The 16,616-nt window shown below is 44.3% G+C and overlaps 1 long non-coding RNA gene across 1 annotated transcript; it reads left to right on the forward strand.

Moving 5' to 3' along the window:
* The first annotated feature begins 236 nt into the window (after positions 1-236).
* LOC129212357 (uncharacterized) lies at positions 237-4,052 on the forward strand. The gene is made up of 4 exons (XR_008579145.1): positions 237-435; positions 600-807; positions 2,409-2,509; positions 3,915-4,052. It is a non-coding gene; the product is annotated as an uncharacterized LOC129212357 (long non-coding RNA).
* The last annotated feature ends 12,564 nt before the right edge of the window (positions 4,053-16,616 follow it).

Raw genomic sequence — 16,616 nt, forward strand, 5'->3', positions numbered from 1 at the left:
AAGGGCAGGTGTGGAGTAATGGTGCACATGTTCCACTCCAAAGTCTGGCTGGGTATTTACCAAGTTAAGAAATAGAGCTCCTTACACATACCATTCCTCTTTCTAGTAGGTACAATATTTCCCTGTGCCCTTTGCTTTATGAAACAACTGTTTTTCAAGCTACCAAGTGCTTTCCTTCCGTGCCCTGCTGCCTTTCTCTTTCTCCCTCTCTCTTTCCTAACTGCATAATTACCATCCTTGGCTTTCTCCATTTCCTATCTGTTCCTTACCCCTCACTGTCAGTTAATTGCAAAACATCTTTCCATAGAGCAGAAGCCTTCATAAGAAAGTCATAAACCCCCACCCCTGCAGCAGCGAGGTGTTCAGAGCTGCCCAGGAAGGGGTTGGTGTTCTGCTCTGCGCTGTAAGCCCACTATGGGTTTCTGAGCCCTTTAGGTTTGTGTGAGGGAGGGAGGAGGCATCCTTGAGGTCCCTTTCTCTGAGTTCTTTTTTTGTTCTTTATTTATTCTCCTCGAATTCAATTTTTAGCACGTCTTTTGGGAGTTTGTAGGTAAGTAGGAAATAAGCGTAGCCTAACTGAGATACTGTTGTTCCAACAGCTCTTTGTTGTGGACGATTCAGGCACATCTGTGTTGGACCTCAATCCAGAAAACTTCTGCAATCAAAGGAAATGGAGTTGGGTCTCCTGGCTTAGCGAAGCTCAGCACAGAGGTGAGCCCTCCTCAGGAGAGGATCATCTATTGAATGGACAGTGCCAGCAGGAGCCTCCATCCTTAGGACAGGCTGTCCACCCGCTCCTTCAGATGGGTGAGTCCTCACAGTTGCTCTTCCTGGTCTTTACTGCCCCATGTTTCCCTTTGAGCTGGGAAGTTTCTCCTAATCTTCTTTGGATTTTTCTAAGCGCACACTTGCCTCTTTCTAATGGATTTAAGAAGTTATTTGCATTGACTTACTGCATGGCGTTTCAACGTGCTGTGATAGACAATCCAAACGGGCCAAGTAAAAGCTGCTGCTCTGTGTGCAAGAGTGAAAACAGGAAGAAGAAGGTGGAGATATCACTGTCAGCACAGCTGTTTGTGGAGAGGAACCATTTTCTGCTTCACTCTGAGCAATAGGCATTTAGGTTTTGCATGACTAAACGCAGCATTATCTTCCCTTTAACTCTTGCTTGTTGCTACTTAGCTGTTGTCTTTTTATTTGAATGAATAAGCAGCTCTGAAGAGAAAATATAGCTGTTTAGTGGTTGTTATTTTTTTCCTGTGGACAAATGTCTATGTAGAGGAGCAGTGAAGCTCAGCTTAGATGTTATTTTAAGCAGCTCATTTTTGCTGCCTGACCTATATGACTGAGTTAAGGTCACAGAAAAGTGCATTTTTTTTCCCGGATTAGATGATGTGCTTCGTGCTTTGGGCTGATGCTAATAATTTTGATTTCTGGGACTGGAGGTAGAGATAAAAAGGTACCTTAATTCTACTAGTCTTTGCTAAATCTTCTCAGAGGAATTCTGTAAAGTCCCTCTGTAAACTGCGTCATCCTTTGGTTTCATCTTCAAAAGTAAGGGGATCAACTACCCTGTGAAGGACAGCAGCACAGGGTATTTTCCACCTGGAAAATCACCTGGTTTTCCTTCCTAGAAGGATGAATACAGCATAACTGTCAGTCCTGCTCCATTCTGAGTTTGTACAGTACTGTTAAGCTGACCATCATCTCTTTCATGATGTTGCTTCCAGTTATTTTGTATATTGGGAGTAGTTGATATGCTGGAGTGTGAGGCCACCGTCATTCAGGGGGATATGAACAAGCTGGAGAAACTGGATGACAGAAGCATCATGAAATTCAAGAAGGCAAATGCAAAGTCCTACACGTGGGAAATAATAACCCCATGCAACTGTACAAGCTGGGAATGGAGCTAGAAATCAGCTTATTCAAAAAGTACCTGAAGGTCCTGATGGACATCAAGCTGACTGTGAGTCAAGTATGCACCAGTGCAACAATGAGAGCCAACCACACCAGACACGGGGTGCGTTCATACCTGTACAGCCGGCAGGTCGAGGGAAGGGATTGCTCTCTATTCAGCACTTGTGAGGCCGCATCTGGTCTAATGTGTCTAGTTATGGCTCCCAAAAAGTGTGGGAAAGACATTGATAAACTGGAGCAATCAACGTTAGTTGATGGCTACTGACATGGTCAAGGGGCAGGAGTTCATAATATACAAGGAAAGGCTGAGGGATCTGGGTTTGTCCAGCCTTAAGAAGAGAAGATTCAGGTGGAGCGTTATTGCTGCCTTGAGCTGCCTATTGGGGGTTACAGAGACAACAGAGCTGCTGAGAGGTGCCCAGAAAGAAATGACAAGAGGCTTGTACCAGGGGAAATTCCTACTGTGTCTAATGAAAAAGTTTTTCCCCCAGAGAGAGATGCTGAGCTGGAGGTGCCCAGAGAGGCCGGAGACCCTGAATATTATCAAAACTTGAATGTCTAAGGCCCTGAGCAACCTGAGCAAATTTTGAAGGTAACCCTGCTTTAAATGTAATGGTTGGACTAAATGTTCTCCCTGTTATTTTGTGCTTCACTTTTATTTAGTGGCCCTGTATTTAGTCTTTTCCCAGCTATCAGATTTCTCTGACAGACTGCTAGATACTGGAGTTATAACTGTTCATGGTATCTTACAAAAGAAATATGTGTGGCTTACAACTCTTGAAACATAGGTGTAGATGGAAGCCAGCGACCACCTAGGAATGTCTTGGCACTATGCATTGTATGCAATAGTTCAGTATTGAGTGCCTTCAGAGAGGTTGGGTCTATCACCCTTAATACTTAGTTGTTATTGATGTCATTGGGGCTTTCTTACAGATAAAAAGTTAACTCTTTACAGAAATGAGAGCTTTCAGATGTGACTCCTTGCCTTACAGCATTCTATGGCTGTTGCTTAAATATACATTTCATATGAGGTGTGTTCATTTTGCCTTGTAACCATAATTGCCATTTGATTCCCAAAACTGATTTTGGGAAAAAAATTCCCCTATTACTGTTCCTGTTCCCTCCCTAGTGGTTCCCACTCCTTCACTTCTCTTCCAGCCCCTGGAATAGTAGACAGGACTGTGGTACGCGTCTACTGAGAAGACCAGAAGTAGCTGAAAAGGAGTGGGGCTGTGAAACTGCTCTGGCAGGTTCCCAGTGAGCCGCCGTGTCCCACCGCGTGCCCCTGCTCCCCTGAAAAACCCTCTCATCGCCTCACCCGTGCCAAATGTCAGATTAACCGCTTGTGTGACCCCGATCCAACTGAAAGGGCAAAGCCCTGTGGTGAGGGCCAGCTGTAGATGGCTGGAGGAGAGGTGGGAACACCTCCAAACTACCACGAAAGGAGAAGCTGATGAATGCTTTCCCACACGGGCATCAGTAGGCAGGTTACTGTTTCACAGCTCTCGTCTATATCAGACAATCTGTCATTTACAAAGGCAATTAAAAAGCACATTGCAAGAGCCTGCTTTGCTGAGCGGAGGGAGGAGAGCGCAGGCTCTCTGAGATGAATGTGACCAGGAGCTGTCGGGAGGTGTTGGCGTTAGTCCCCTAATGATGTCAGCGAGAGCGCTGCAGCAGAGATGCCTGGAGAACATCAGGCTGCTTATCTCGGCTGCAGCTCATCCTTGCTGTGATACGGGAAAGGTCACATTCGTGACTACTGCACTAGGGTTCCTTCAGACCCTGCCTGGCAGCGGTGAATGAATATAGAAGAAAAAAAAGAAATGAAACCCGAAGCCAGTAATGAAAAGAAGAAGACATGTTATTGCATTGAGAGCATGTACGTTTGCCAAATACATCCTGTTCCTTTTCCCCTAGTAGATAATCCACAGGGAAAATAAGCCTTTGCTGTTGCTGTCAGCTGATGAGGTTATTCCTTTGGTTCTTGCTGACAGGTCTGAGGCTGGAGTTCCTGGAGTCCCTTCTCGCCTGCGTTACCCTGCCAGGAGTGTTACCGTGGCTGTAAGCTTTCCTCATTTCTGCACTTTCCCTTAAAAATAGCAACACTGGTCACAAGGAGACAAAAGAGAGAGCGGAAAAGATGACAGCTTTTCACTTTTGCTTCCTTGGTAATGGTCTGTGAATTTTCTTGGAGGAAGTAAAACAACTTGGGGATCTTGAGGGCGAAGTTTCAGGAGGTCCTTCACACTGATTGTGCTCTGCTACCCTTTTGCAGGGCAAGGACACTCTGCTTTCATGCTAACACAGCACTCTAAGGTGTTGTACTAGCTCACTCCATTGCTTTCTGTATTCCCAATATGCCTTTTCTGATAAATATATATATAAAAAAGGAATTCATTTTCTCTCTACTTAGAATTTAGATGATACTTTCACCAATGCCTCTTTGAACAAAACCATTTTTACGTAATAGAAAACACCGAGATTTTATTTCTCTTTTATCTGATATAAACCAATTTTACTTCTTAATAACGTGGCACAGCAGTTGCATTTTCAATGCCATTGTAAATGGTACCTACATCCTATTACCAATGATCATACGATACCTTGACACACCTCTGTAAAGCTCACCTGCAATCTAAAGTATTTTCCTGTTCCCTCGTAAGGCCTGAAGAAGATCACAACCTAATGGAAATGCATTCAAGGGAAAAGTGGTTTGGAGATCTATTTGTTTCTTTGGACTGCATTAGAGTACGGCAGTCGAGTTAAGCTGGGAGCAGTGTAGAGCCTCCACATCCTCAAGTCTCTGAAATTTGCAGGACTGATCTGTATATTTTAACTGGGTCACTGAGTGAGAGCCATTTGAATGCTTCATGCTCTGCATCTTCCAAGTAATTGCAGTTTAAGGATTCATTTTAATGTTAATTTTCCCACTTACATGTTTGAAGCTGAGCTTGGAGTTATGCAAAAAAGAGGCATATCTCAATCTATTTTGAATCTGAAACCAACTAAGTGTCAGTACAAAACCAACCCTACATTATAACTTTACACACTGAAACTTTTACATTATACTTTTGAGGCGGTGCAAGACAAAGGACTCTGCCTTTTAAAAATGACCCTGTTTAAGAAAAAAAAAAAGAGGTTGATAAGTTCTGAAGAAGTGCAAACGAAGATGCTGCTTCATGCATCCAGTTCTCACAGCAACCAGCACAAGTATTTCAGGGGCTCTGTGTCCCCTCACTACAAAACTCGAAGGCCTTCAGGCCCTGAGGGCAATGCAGTTCCAGGTTGCACTTTCTTGTAGAGAGTCAGGCAAAGCTCTGGGGCAGAGTCTTTAGCTCAGGTGGAGACAGTTACTCTGTTTGCTTTGCAGTAATCCTTGCAGCGTGTCAAACCCTGTGAAAGTCCCTAAGGGAAGCACAAACACTGCCCCAAAAGAAAAAAAGAGGAACAAATTCAATCATCAAAGAGGTTTTGTTATGTGAGTAAGTGCTTTTACCAGCTGGCCACTGGAAACAGGTAGGTAGCTTCAGAAGCACTTGTTCGCAGGCTGGTGGAAGTGGCTCTTGAGGCCATGGGACAGCCTTATAGAGCAGAGCCATCTGGAGCGAGTTGAAGCGGTCACTGATGGCAGGGACAGCGGCTGGCGGTGTGAGTGGGGCTATTGAGATGGACAGAACGAGGAGAGGCTCTGAAGATTAGGAAAAAGCAGCTGAATTAGATTAGAGATTCAAAGCAAATGGCATTCTTCAAATGACCAGACAGGAAAGGAAGCTTCAGAAGCAAGACAAAATGATAGCTGGACAGTAAAGAAGGCTAATAAGCAAATGATACAGATTTTATTGCGGAAATATGCAGCAAAAGAATTTAATTACAGTCATGATTTATTAAAATGAGCTGGGAAGTGTCCCAGTTCAGAGAAGCTTTTTATAGAGGAGGCAGCCCACATATTGCCTGCCCAATTATCAAGAGAGATTTGTGGACATAGGATGTGGAAACTGGCAGCCACAGGGTGAATGGAAGTGTATCTGTAAATCACATTTTGACAAACAAGGGAGAAGACTGTCTTGACTCATCACAACCACTCCCCTGTCTGTCTCTTTTTTTTTTTTTTCCCGATCCAGAACTGAAGTGTTTGGCCCTTCAAACAGCTGCCCTGCCTTTGCTTCTTTTGATGCTGTGAAGTTCATCAATATTCATCAGGGCTGGAGAGAGAGAGAGAGACTAATTTTCATCAGAGGCAGCTGGGTGACTCACTGTCAACACCAGCACTGGCAACAAGGCCAGATCCTTTGCCTTTTGGCATCTCTCCCTGTCCTAAAGTTGGAAATCTACCCTGCCACCGCAGTGCTGCTGGCTGGGGAGGTCTGCCGAGGACAGCAAGGATTCAGACGTGACGCCCACACTAATCCTAGCAACTCCAAACGAGAGCACAGGAAAATCTAAGCAAGCTTGCAAGGTGATGGGCAGAAGCTTTAAAGGGTGTGCTGTTGTGTCTAGCTCATTGGCAAGGAAAAGCCTCCACAATTCTTTTGGGAACTTTTCAACCAGGTAGTCAGATTGTCTTTTTTTATTATTATATAGTTTTTATCTAGACATTAAGGTTTTTAACCTGTGCACTGCTTTTCCAAAGTACTGGTCTGAGCAGACCAATTCACATTTTTCTTGCTCTACGAAGTAGCTTCCTAGTTAGTATAAATTATAAAGCATCTGCACTTGTTTTAGGATTTGCTGATGTTGTTTACATGTTCTGTGCATGGGGGGGGGGCACACTTAGCATAACTGTGTATTGGGATACGAGTCTTGAAGGAACTTAAATCCAGTTTCAAAAGTATCGCTGTCACTTAGAGCAAAGGCAGATGTTACGGATCTGCAAACATTTGCCACCCTGGGAAGAGAAGCCGTGGGAACTGTTGGGCAGAAACACCTCGTAAGGCTCCGCAAGACAACTCTGAGCAGCAGGGCTGACAGCAGAGACCAAACCAGCTCTGAAGCTGTGGTTGCACCCACGCACTACGTGCCTCCACTGAGTAGCCCTGGTGAGATGGGATGGCGAGCTCAGGGGCAGCACGACTCTGCTGATGTTCTAGAGCCGATGCCTAGGCTGCGCCAGGCTCCTTGGAGGTGTCGTGCCATACCTGTGCCCGTGACTGCACAGATGCACCCTGTGCGACTTTCTGGAAAAGGTATTTGTGGTGTTGCATTTAGCAGTGTCATCCCACGTCCACAAGTCTCTTGTTTCTCATGATGGTAATGCAGGCAGGAAGGAATGGCAGCAATGGCTGTTTCCTGCCGGCCCTTTTGTTAGTGTGCCTTGGGCTGATGCTTGCAGTGGTTCCCTTCACATTTGAGACCTGTGATGCTGCCTAGACTCTGGTGGTGTCTGTGTGGGTGGTGGCAGGTGCTACAGGTGGGTCTCTACTTATTCGTCCCTGGGGGATGACAAATAACTTGGCCTTTGCCAGGTCTGGCTGATCCATGCTGGCTGTGGCAGATCAGAAGTGATTCCAGACTTACTACGTCTGTTCCTTCATCAGATAGCCACCACAGAAGTAAATATTGCACCCCACTGAGGAGAGTAAAATCTCACAGCTGAGCTGAGAGCAAGATGGACACTTTTTGTTATTTCTGTCCTAGAAGTATTTTATATTTTTTTCAGCAGGCCCTCACACCAACCAAGTCAAACCAATTCTTCTATACAGTCAATGGCACTCCAAAAATTCTGGTTTGCTCTCTGGAGTTTTCAATGAATTTGTGGTGGCCCTCAGGCTATAACTCAGTAGATGCTGTGGGTACCCCAGAGTCTTAAGTTTTACATTAGATACATACTTATCTTACTGGATTGAAACTATTCATGGAAAAACAATATTCTTCTCCACTTGCAAATCTTTGTCTAATGGAGATTTCCATAAATCTGCATTTATAAATGCAGAGAAAGAAAAACAGAAATGAAACCCCAAATGGTTAGGTACATGCTTTTTACAACTGTCTGATATTTAGGAGTCTCATATTGTGAAGGACATGCAAAGCTTCTGGGGTTTTTTTGTCACATACACTTGCCACCAATCCAGACTTGCTATCAGTTTGAGATGTAAATGTGAAACTGACTGTCGTGGTTGAGCCCCAGCCGGCAGCTCAGCACCACGCAGCCGCTCGCTCGCTCCCCCCACAGCGGGATGGGGGAGAGAATCAGAAGAGTGAAAGTGAGAAAACTCGTGGGTTGAGATAAAGACAGTTTAACAGGTAAAGCCAAAGCCGTGCACACAAGCAGAGCAAACCAAGGAATTCATTCCCCACTTCCCATGGGCAGGCAGGTGTTCAGCCATCCCCAGGAAAGCAGGGCTCCATCACGCCTAACGGTTACCTGGGAAGACAAACGCCATCACTCTGAATGTGCCCCACTTCCTTCTTCTTCCCCCAGCTTTACGTGCTGAGCATGACATCGTATGGTATGGAATATCCCTTGGGTCAGATGGGGTCAGCTGTCCTGGCTGTGTCCCCCCCTTGATCACCCCCAGCCATCCCGCTGGTGGGGTGGGGTGAGGAGCAGAAAAGGCCTTGGCTCTGTGTGAGCACTGCTCAGCAGTAACTGAAACATCTCTGTGTTAGCAACACGGTTTCCAGCACAAATCCAAACCACAGCCCTGTACTAGCTACTATGAAGAAAATTAACTTGATCCCAGCCAAAACCAGTATACTGACCCAGCATCACTGAGATTTGCCTGATTTCATGTCTGAGTTGGACTTGCTTTTGGCAAGTGGGTGCTTGCAGCTGATCCCAACCCGTTCAGAAGCTCAGCAGATGCTTCTCTGAGCCTCTTCTATGTGTAAAAATGGAAATGAAGCATAAAACCAGGTGCTTTCTGTGCTGGATTTTATTCTTCTTGTTAAAACACAGTTTACACGTCTTCTGGTTTATCATTTTCAAAGATGATACAGTGTAAAAGACCAAGTTCTACCTGACAAATGGTGGTGGGACTCCAGGAACTGCTCTCTTCTCTAAGGCTCTCCTCCAGTTTGCTTGAATTCAACAGCAGCCCCCTCAGCAGGGGGGAGCAAGGGCTCTGTGCGTTCCAAGGACCCAACACTGCAAATAAAACTGAAATTAGTCATGGACTTTGCTGAAATTCTTCACCCTGCATTATGCAGGAGTTCAAACAAGATCTTAACAGTCCCTTCTGTCCTAAATCTCAATGAAAAAGGGACCCACACTTTTGAGATTAAGCATCAGAGGACTTTTCTGCAAAGAGTTTTTCTGAGAAGTCAAGAAACCCTTTGCTTTAGTTTTCTGGTCTGAAATTATCAACAGTTTGTTTTATTTTGAAAAAAAAAAAAAACCAACCCACAAAAAACAAACCCTGTGAGAATGGTAAAGCCATTGCCACCATGCCTGCAGGTTTGCAAAAATGAAGGGGAAAAGGGCTGCTGTATCTTAAATATTCCATAGGGTGCTTAGATATAATAATCTACTTATAGGTTTTGTGTTTATCAAGAGTGATCACCTTAATACTGAGCTGAAATGCTAAGTGGAGAAAAAACTATTATGTCATGACTGACCTGAATCTGGCAGGATTCTTTGTTGTTTGTGGCTTACATTTCTTAAATTGTTTTTCAGCTACTGGAATTATGGCTTCTCTGTAAACTGAGCTCAGAAAATGAAGGTCAATAACGGGAGAAGAAAAAAATGCTGCAAACCTATCTAAAGGTTTAAACCTCTGGCTCGCAGTAGCTTGCAGGAAATCCACCATCATTTTGTTTGCAGTGATTAAAGGTGAGCAACTTAGCCCTGTGTGGGATTTCTTGCCTTTGAAACACATTTAGTTAATTATCACATCTTAATTTATTTCCTACCCTAGAATAAGCCTTGCTGTGGGAAGCAGAGCATAGGAAACACAAGATGGTGCTTTTCAGTGGCAAAGCTTCAACTGTGGCATCCTTTTTCATGCTTGCAATATTAAACCACAGTATCCACAAGGGAGGTACCATAATAGCAAAATGCTATTAAAAATGATGGTGTATTTTATAAGAGCTTCCAGTGTCTCTCATAATATTTGCAGATAATCTCAGTTTGCCCGTTTGTCAAGTCATTATTCTCCATCTGTGATATCCAGTGATAACTAAATAGATTTTTTAATTCATTTTTATCAACATCAGTGAGCTCATCACTAACGTGTTGAAAAAACAAAATGCAAGCATTAAAGGCAGTGTAAAGACAATATATTGTTATTCTAGCATGCACCCAAACCTGCCTAATAACTGCCAATTAAAATGTTAAGGTCTTCACTTTAGAAAGACAGAGTGGCTATCTGCCTTTGTACACTACTATCCATGCATCTTTTTTGCAATTTGCTTTCTAGGATTAGTGACCACGGGCTTGTTTTACCTGGGATGAGACAATTTCACTTAATCAGGTGCATGCATTGAAAGTCAGCAGTTGCAATTAGGCATTCACTTGTACCAAATATTCTACCTCAAACCAATATGTGCACATGAAGTTAGATCCCCAAATGGCAGGCACTTTGGTGTCTCTGGAGAGGAGCACAGTCAAATTTTAAACCTTTTTTTCCATGGCCTGGGTGTTGGCAGACATGCACACACATCTTTGGCCCGCAGACCAAGCAGGAGCCACTTCATCAGTGCAGCAGAAGTTCCTTCAAGAAACAGCTGGAGAATGATAGGTGGGAATGAACAAGACCAAGACCTCTGCGCCGTGCCTTAAAACTTTTGAGTACAGTATTGGTTTGGGTGATAGCGATGTTTAAGTAGCACTTTGCACATTACGCATTAGCACTGAGTACCTAAAAGAAGAGAGATAGGCCTTGCATTTGCACATCCTTTTGATCAGGTTGTGTGCTCATAGCATCGTTCTTCCTGAACTGCAGTATTGCAACTGGACACTAGAGAGCTCCTTTTACCAAAGACAGCGCAGCAATGCGAGGGGAGGCTCCCTGAGAGGCGCCTTCCAAGCATTCCGCCTTTTTTAGGGGAATTTTACTCGTTTTTCATTTTTATGTTAAAAATTAATATTCTCAAGGGAAAGCTATCTTTTCCAGAGCGATGGCTGCAGCTGTAACTCCACATCTCCAACCCCCAACAAGGCAGAGATTTCACATGAGTTGTAACTTGGGAACTAATTATACAATTTCAGAGATAGCAAAAAGTAAATCAAATGCTGCCAGCTTGGAAATTATAATTAAGTTTTCCTCAGAATAACAAACACACTCAGTATGTGATTTATTATGACTATTACTGTATTAATGATAGTAATAGTCTATGTCATGCACCTATGCAGAGTACGTGTTTTCGTCTAAATCGCGGGATTACAGTCACAGATGCAGGATGAATTCTAACTAGCTCTCTGCAGTCACTCTGCCGATAACCTTAAGCCTTACAACACACAAGCTATTGCTAAACACTACTCTATTAGCAAGCGATATAACAGGATGACGACTGGGTCTACTTTTTTCATTAGCTGTGTTTGACCTGTTCCCCCAGTTGCCTTTACCCTATCAATCATTTATTCAAAACCAAAACAAAATCTCCTATGCTGTCACTGTAAGGGCATATGCATTCCTGCTTCTCAAACTCTGACACAAGCACAGGCTGCTGCAAGATGCTATAGCGAAGTGGCATCCTATCGTATTCCCCATTAGGAATTTTGCTCTAGGGTAGATTTACAGATCATCATGTCCGGAGGTCACCAGTGGGAGGACACGGGATTTTGCCTCCCAAGCAAGTCCTCTCTCACCCCATCTCAAAATCTTGGAGTGCAAAGACTGTAAGAGCCTATATGAAAACTTCAGAAAGGTTGGGGAAAGCCTTGTTCCAACCTCTCCTGTGCACTGTAGCGGTGCCTGGCCAGGGCAGAGGAGTAGCTGGCTCTATTGAGACCTGTAACAACAGCTGCTACTGAAGCTCTTACCAGAAGCAATGGCACGCTGATGCCCATTTTCCTCACTCCCGCCTCCTCCTCCCAGTGTGAACCAGAACACGAGCTGGTGAAATCCGGAGTGGAGAGCCTTTGTGTTGTGTGCAGATCCTTCTCTTCCCAATCCTTGTGTGCCCTCAGGGGCAGAAGATGGTCTCCAGTCAGGAGATGTGTTTTCACCTCCTGCCTGTATTTTCTGCCCGAATGCCTTTATAGCTTTGGGCACATCCCTTAGCCTTCCTATACCTCTGTTGCTTCAATAATGAAGCCAAGGCTTGCTTTCTTCCACCATCTCTTCGCTTTGGGATTGGGACCAGGAGGCTTTTACTGGGCAGGTGTGAGGGACAGCAGCTCTGTGGGTGGCTGTAACAAGGGCCAGGCTTGGGTACCTCCTGGGGGAGGTCAGTGCCTGTGCAGCTGATGGCACAGCTGGGAGACCAGGCTGGCACAGCTGGCAGGGTGGTCCACAAAGTTGGAGGCTTGCTATTGCAGTTGCTTAGTGATGCTTTCAGCTGGATGGACCAATTCATCATGAATTAAGACGTTCCAGATCTGATTAGATTACTTGCAGGCAGCCTGGCAAGGCAAAAATATTTATTGTTGTCTTTGCCTGGATGTTGAGGAGGATATTCTGCAGGAAGGAGTCAGATCTGGTCAGGGTTACCTAGAAAGCCAAGGAAACAGTATTGAATTTTGAGGAATCTCCTCTTCCAGGACAGCCCAGCTGTGTTAATGACTGTGAGCTGAAATGTGGCACGAACATCTCGTCACTTAGTTTCCTAAACCAGCATGCGACAGTGATAGCTGAAAGACGAACTCTAATGTTTCTCTCTTTGTTCTTTTCAACCCACAGTCCTCTGAAAATGTATAGATAGAAGGAAAGAGAGAGGACGTTCAGCATAGGGCAGCTCCACAGAAGGTCAGTGTGGGAGGGAAGAGGCTGCCTTTTGATTCATCTGAAATTCTTCTCTCTTCCGAACTGCTCTGTGTAAGCCTTGGCCGTGTCGTTATGCAACCCCTACGCTGGCTCCCATACATGCAGAGCAAGTCCCCAGCACAGCACTCATCAACTCTCTTCCTAAATGACCTTAAGCAATCCAGAGGATCCTCTCCTATCTTTGAAAACAGAGGGCTTGTAACCATAGAAAACGTAACAAAATCCTGCCGTAGCTTGCTGAACTGGAGCTAACAAAATGAAAGGGTGTGGTGAAGTCAGGGCTAGCATGTCCCTTGCAAAACCCCATTTCTCAGAAAATTGTGGTTTATTGTTTCCAGCCCTGGGAGCTCACATTACACCGTAGCCAAAGCTAGCAGGGCCCTGTCATTCATCAGTCAGTTTTATGGCATGACAGGAGCCTGCAAAACTAGAAGCCAGTTAAACAAATTAAAAAATTGAATGGGGTCCTCTGACTATGTCTCGCAAAAGAAAAAAGGAAATGCTTTGGGATATCTTTTCTGCATAGGGAGGATCATATGGGCCCCCAAAAGGTAACAACAGCAAGGTGGCTGCTGGAGAGAGAGAAAAAAAAGCTTGAAAAATTTTACAAAGGAAATGAAAATGTGATTTCTGTCAAGTCACCCCTCATGCGCCTGTCTTTTCTCATCAACATTTTGGACCATGTGATATTCAGAAAAAATGAAAATGCTAGCTGTGCCTGTGAACTGCTTTTCCCCCCAATTTTATTTTGCTTCGACTGTCCAGAGAGCAAATCTTTTGGGAGGCATCCAAGACCTCAGCATCTGAGGAACTCTTTCTAGAAACTAAATATAATAGCTCTGCCAATTTAGCTGACAGATGTGGTTATTTCAGTGACAAAGCACCCTGGGACCTTCTAATCCCCTTCTCAAAAAAAAATAAAATTCCCCACTATCGCTTTATTCATCTCCCCAAAATATTTTGGTATGTGGTCTTAGGAAAAATGGCTCATTTAATATAATTTTTATGAACCATTATTGAATGGAGCGTGATCCATAGACTATTCTTTTCATCAAGATGTCACCCACTGTCAATTCTGACTAATAAGAGTTTATAGACCAGCAGTGAGTATAAGTGGTCTCAGGGACATGAATACAAACTCAGCAGCTCAGCTTACTGCAGCTTAGCATGGATTAATTTCCCACAGCAGATGCCAGCCTCATGCCAAAAAAACCTAACCCCGTCTCTATGATTTTTCTCTTCTTCACAATTGTCGATCTACATAAATATGGAGATAACCAGAAATAGGCCCAAATTACAAAGTGTGGATCTCTGCAGCACTTCTTTGAAGTTGGGCCATGCCTGTGTTTTTCTTGAGGCTCCTCTCCAGTCTTTTCCCTTATAAAACTATTCAGAGCAATCTCAGTATGTTTTTAACGTTGTTATCAACAGGCCTGTTTAAGTAGTACAGATATAAATGATGTTGACTCTCAGGTAATTACTTTTTTTTCTCTCCATCATTTCTCAAGGAAGGATTAAGAATACAGAGGAGTGTTGTGGTTTGATAGAGTGGTTTGTTTGCAATTATTAGTATTTTTGTTTGTACTGAAGAGCGTTGGCCTTTTTGCACTGTGAAGATAATAATGAGGGTCACAAAAATCCTTGGGTCTTGCAGAAAATCACTCATTATTCTTGAAGCAGCTTCCAGAGAACTCTGTCTCAGCACACATGACTTCTAATCTACAAAGTTAAAGGTTGCCTTGTGCCTGAGGAACAGAGCTGTAGAATGAACTCAGTAACAGTTAAGATATACTGGGCCATGGAGCATCTCTGAAAGCCTCTAGAGACCCCGCAGGAAAAAACTAAGAAGGACCTACAACATGGCAGTGAGGTCAAATGAACCTCGAGCCAGTCCCCTGAATTTGATGTGATGTCCCAGGGATGGAAGAAAAGGGCAGGTGTAATTGCTGGAACTGGGCCACGTTGCTGGAGTTTCCCTCATATGGAGGGATTCATATGCTGGTATTTTGCATCGCTCTGGACAAAACGGAAAGTGAAAAAGCACAAATAAGTGGATCTGGAGCATCATTAAGCAGGTTGACATCATGAAATTTTTGGTCTAGTAGAGGTGACACAAAACGCTAGAGAAGTGTCGCTGAGCAGGTTTAGTAACAGCAAGCACGCTAGATTTGCTCTCAAACTGTGGCTTGTTTTGATTTCTACATCTTCCAGGCTCCAAATACTGTCCAGAAAGCTTCCAGACTCCTATTGTAGGGATCCTAGGAGCATTTCAGCTGAACTACGGATGACTTTGGGCTTTGGGCTGAAGCCGTGGGAAATTTTGCAAGCTCCAAACTAGGCAAAGCTCAGTAACTTGTTTTTTAAGTTGTTTAACAACAGAAATTCAAAGGTTACAAGTTCCTACCAACTGAGAAGAAAGCTGGAGTGGAATCAGGCAGGAGAAGTCAGCTGAAACACATGAAAGGAATGTGGGCAGGCATAAGAAAGCGAGAGAGACTCATCTTCTTGGAGAGAGACTGAGTTCCCAGACTCTGAAGGAGGGAATCCTGTGGTCCCCGTTAGCAGGAGAAGCTGAAAATCCTGAGCTCATACGTGTGCGCTCGTCTTGGGGAAAACTGAGAAAAATCACACATCTTGTCTCCCCGGGGCATTTCAGGCAAGCCAAGAGTTTCCATTCGTGTGGATACAAGGTGTATAAGTATTGTTAGCACGCATGGCTCATAACTCCAACATTGCCAGGTTTGTAGCCCTGAAAGTAATTTCGCAACACTGCAGTAACAATGTAACAAAGCTCGATGGGAGCTAAAATAGGAGAGAAAGGTGATTTTACCCAAAACAAAACAGGATTTTCACACACTATCGCACCCCAATTCTCCCAAGCACCCAGACACGTGAATCCAGGTGGCCTAGCCCAGATTACGTGCAGTGGCGCAGAGGGAAAGGGACACCAGCTGCAGACTTCCCGACATGTCTCCTGGGTTCTTCTTAGATGGCAAGCATAGATGTGCTGGCATCTTGATGACCTGGGTGCCATCTGCACCTACCATTCTCACAGCGCTTCTTCTACTGGTCCTTCTGGTGCTGCCACACCTAGATAATAATTTTCATTCAGAATGGGCTTAATATTTTTATTAACATTTCCTCGAGTATTACAACATATTTTACTTGACCACAACAGACTCACAGGAGTGCTGATGAGCGCTGAAGAACAAGGATCACTGGGGAGGGTGCAAGTTATCCCACCTCCAGTCTGAGGGTCACTTAGCTGCACGGTCTATGGAAACACTGGGGGAAGAGAAGGGAGCACTGAGAAGGACTCCAGCCATTCCCCACATCCTCCTGACACTGCCCTTCTCAATCGGCCGCTGAACTGGGCTTCCGCATGGTTTCCTTTGAGAAACTGTACAGGGTTTTACTGCTTTGATTTTTAACTGATCTATTAGCTGTCTGTGAATTTCTCAAACGCTTTGGGAAAACAGCAGCTGGTGCGGCGCATGGTGATGTTTGCAGGTGAAAAGCAGACCTGCGTGATAGCTTTCCAGCTAGCGTAGCACTGCTGTTGGCTTAGGTCATTGTAATTGCGCTTGAAAACCTATTTTTGCTCTAACACAGCTAGAGCTCCTCGGTACAACTTGGTGTAAGGGGACTAGTGAGGAGAAGCAGTGCCCAAACTGGGTGATTGATGCGTTGTTTTATCTGGAGTGTTTGTTCAACATAAACACTGGAAAGTTAAGCACTGTAAAATAAAACTGTGTCTGTTTGCAAAAATAAAATCCAAAGAAGTAACCTGAAAAAAAAATATATTGGTGTATCCCTTTCTCAGTAGCTTTTATG

The sequence above is a fragment of the Grus americana genome, chromosome 1 (genome assembly GCF_028858705.1).
Source record: "Grus americana isolate bGruAme1 chromosome 1, bGruAme1.mat, whole genome shotgun sequence".
NCBI lineage: Eukaryota > Metazoa > Chordata > Aves > Gruiformes > Gruidae > Grus > Grus americana.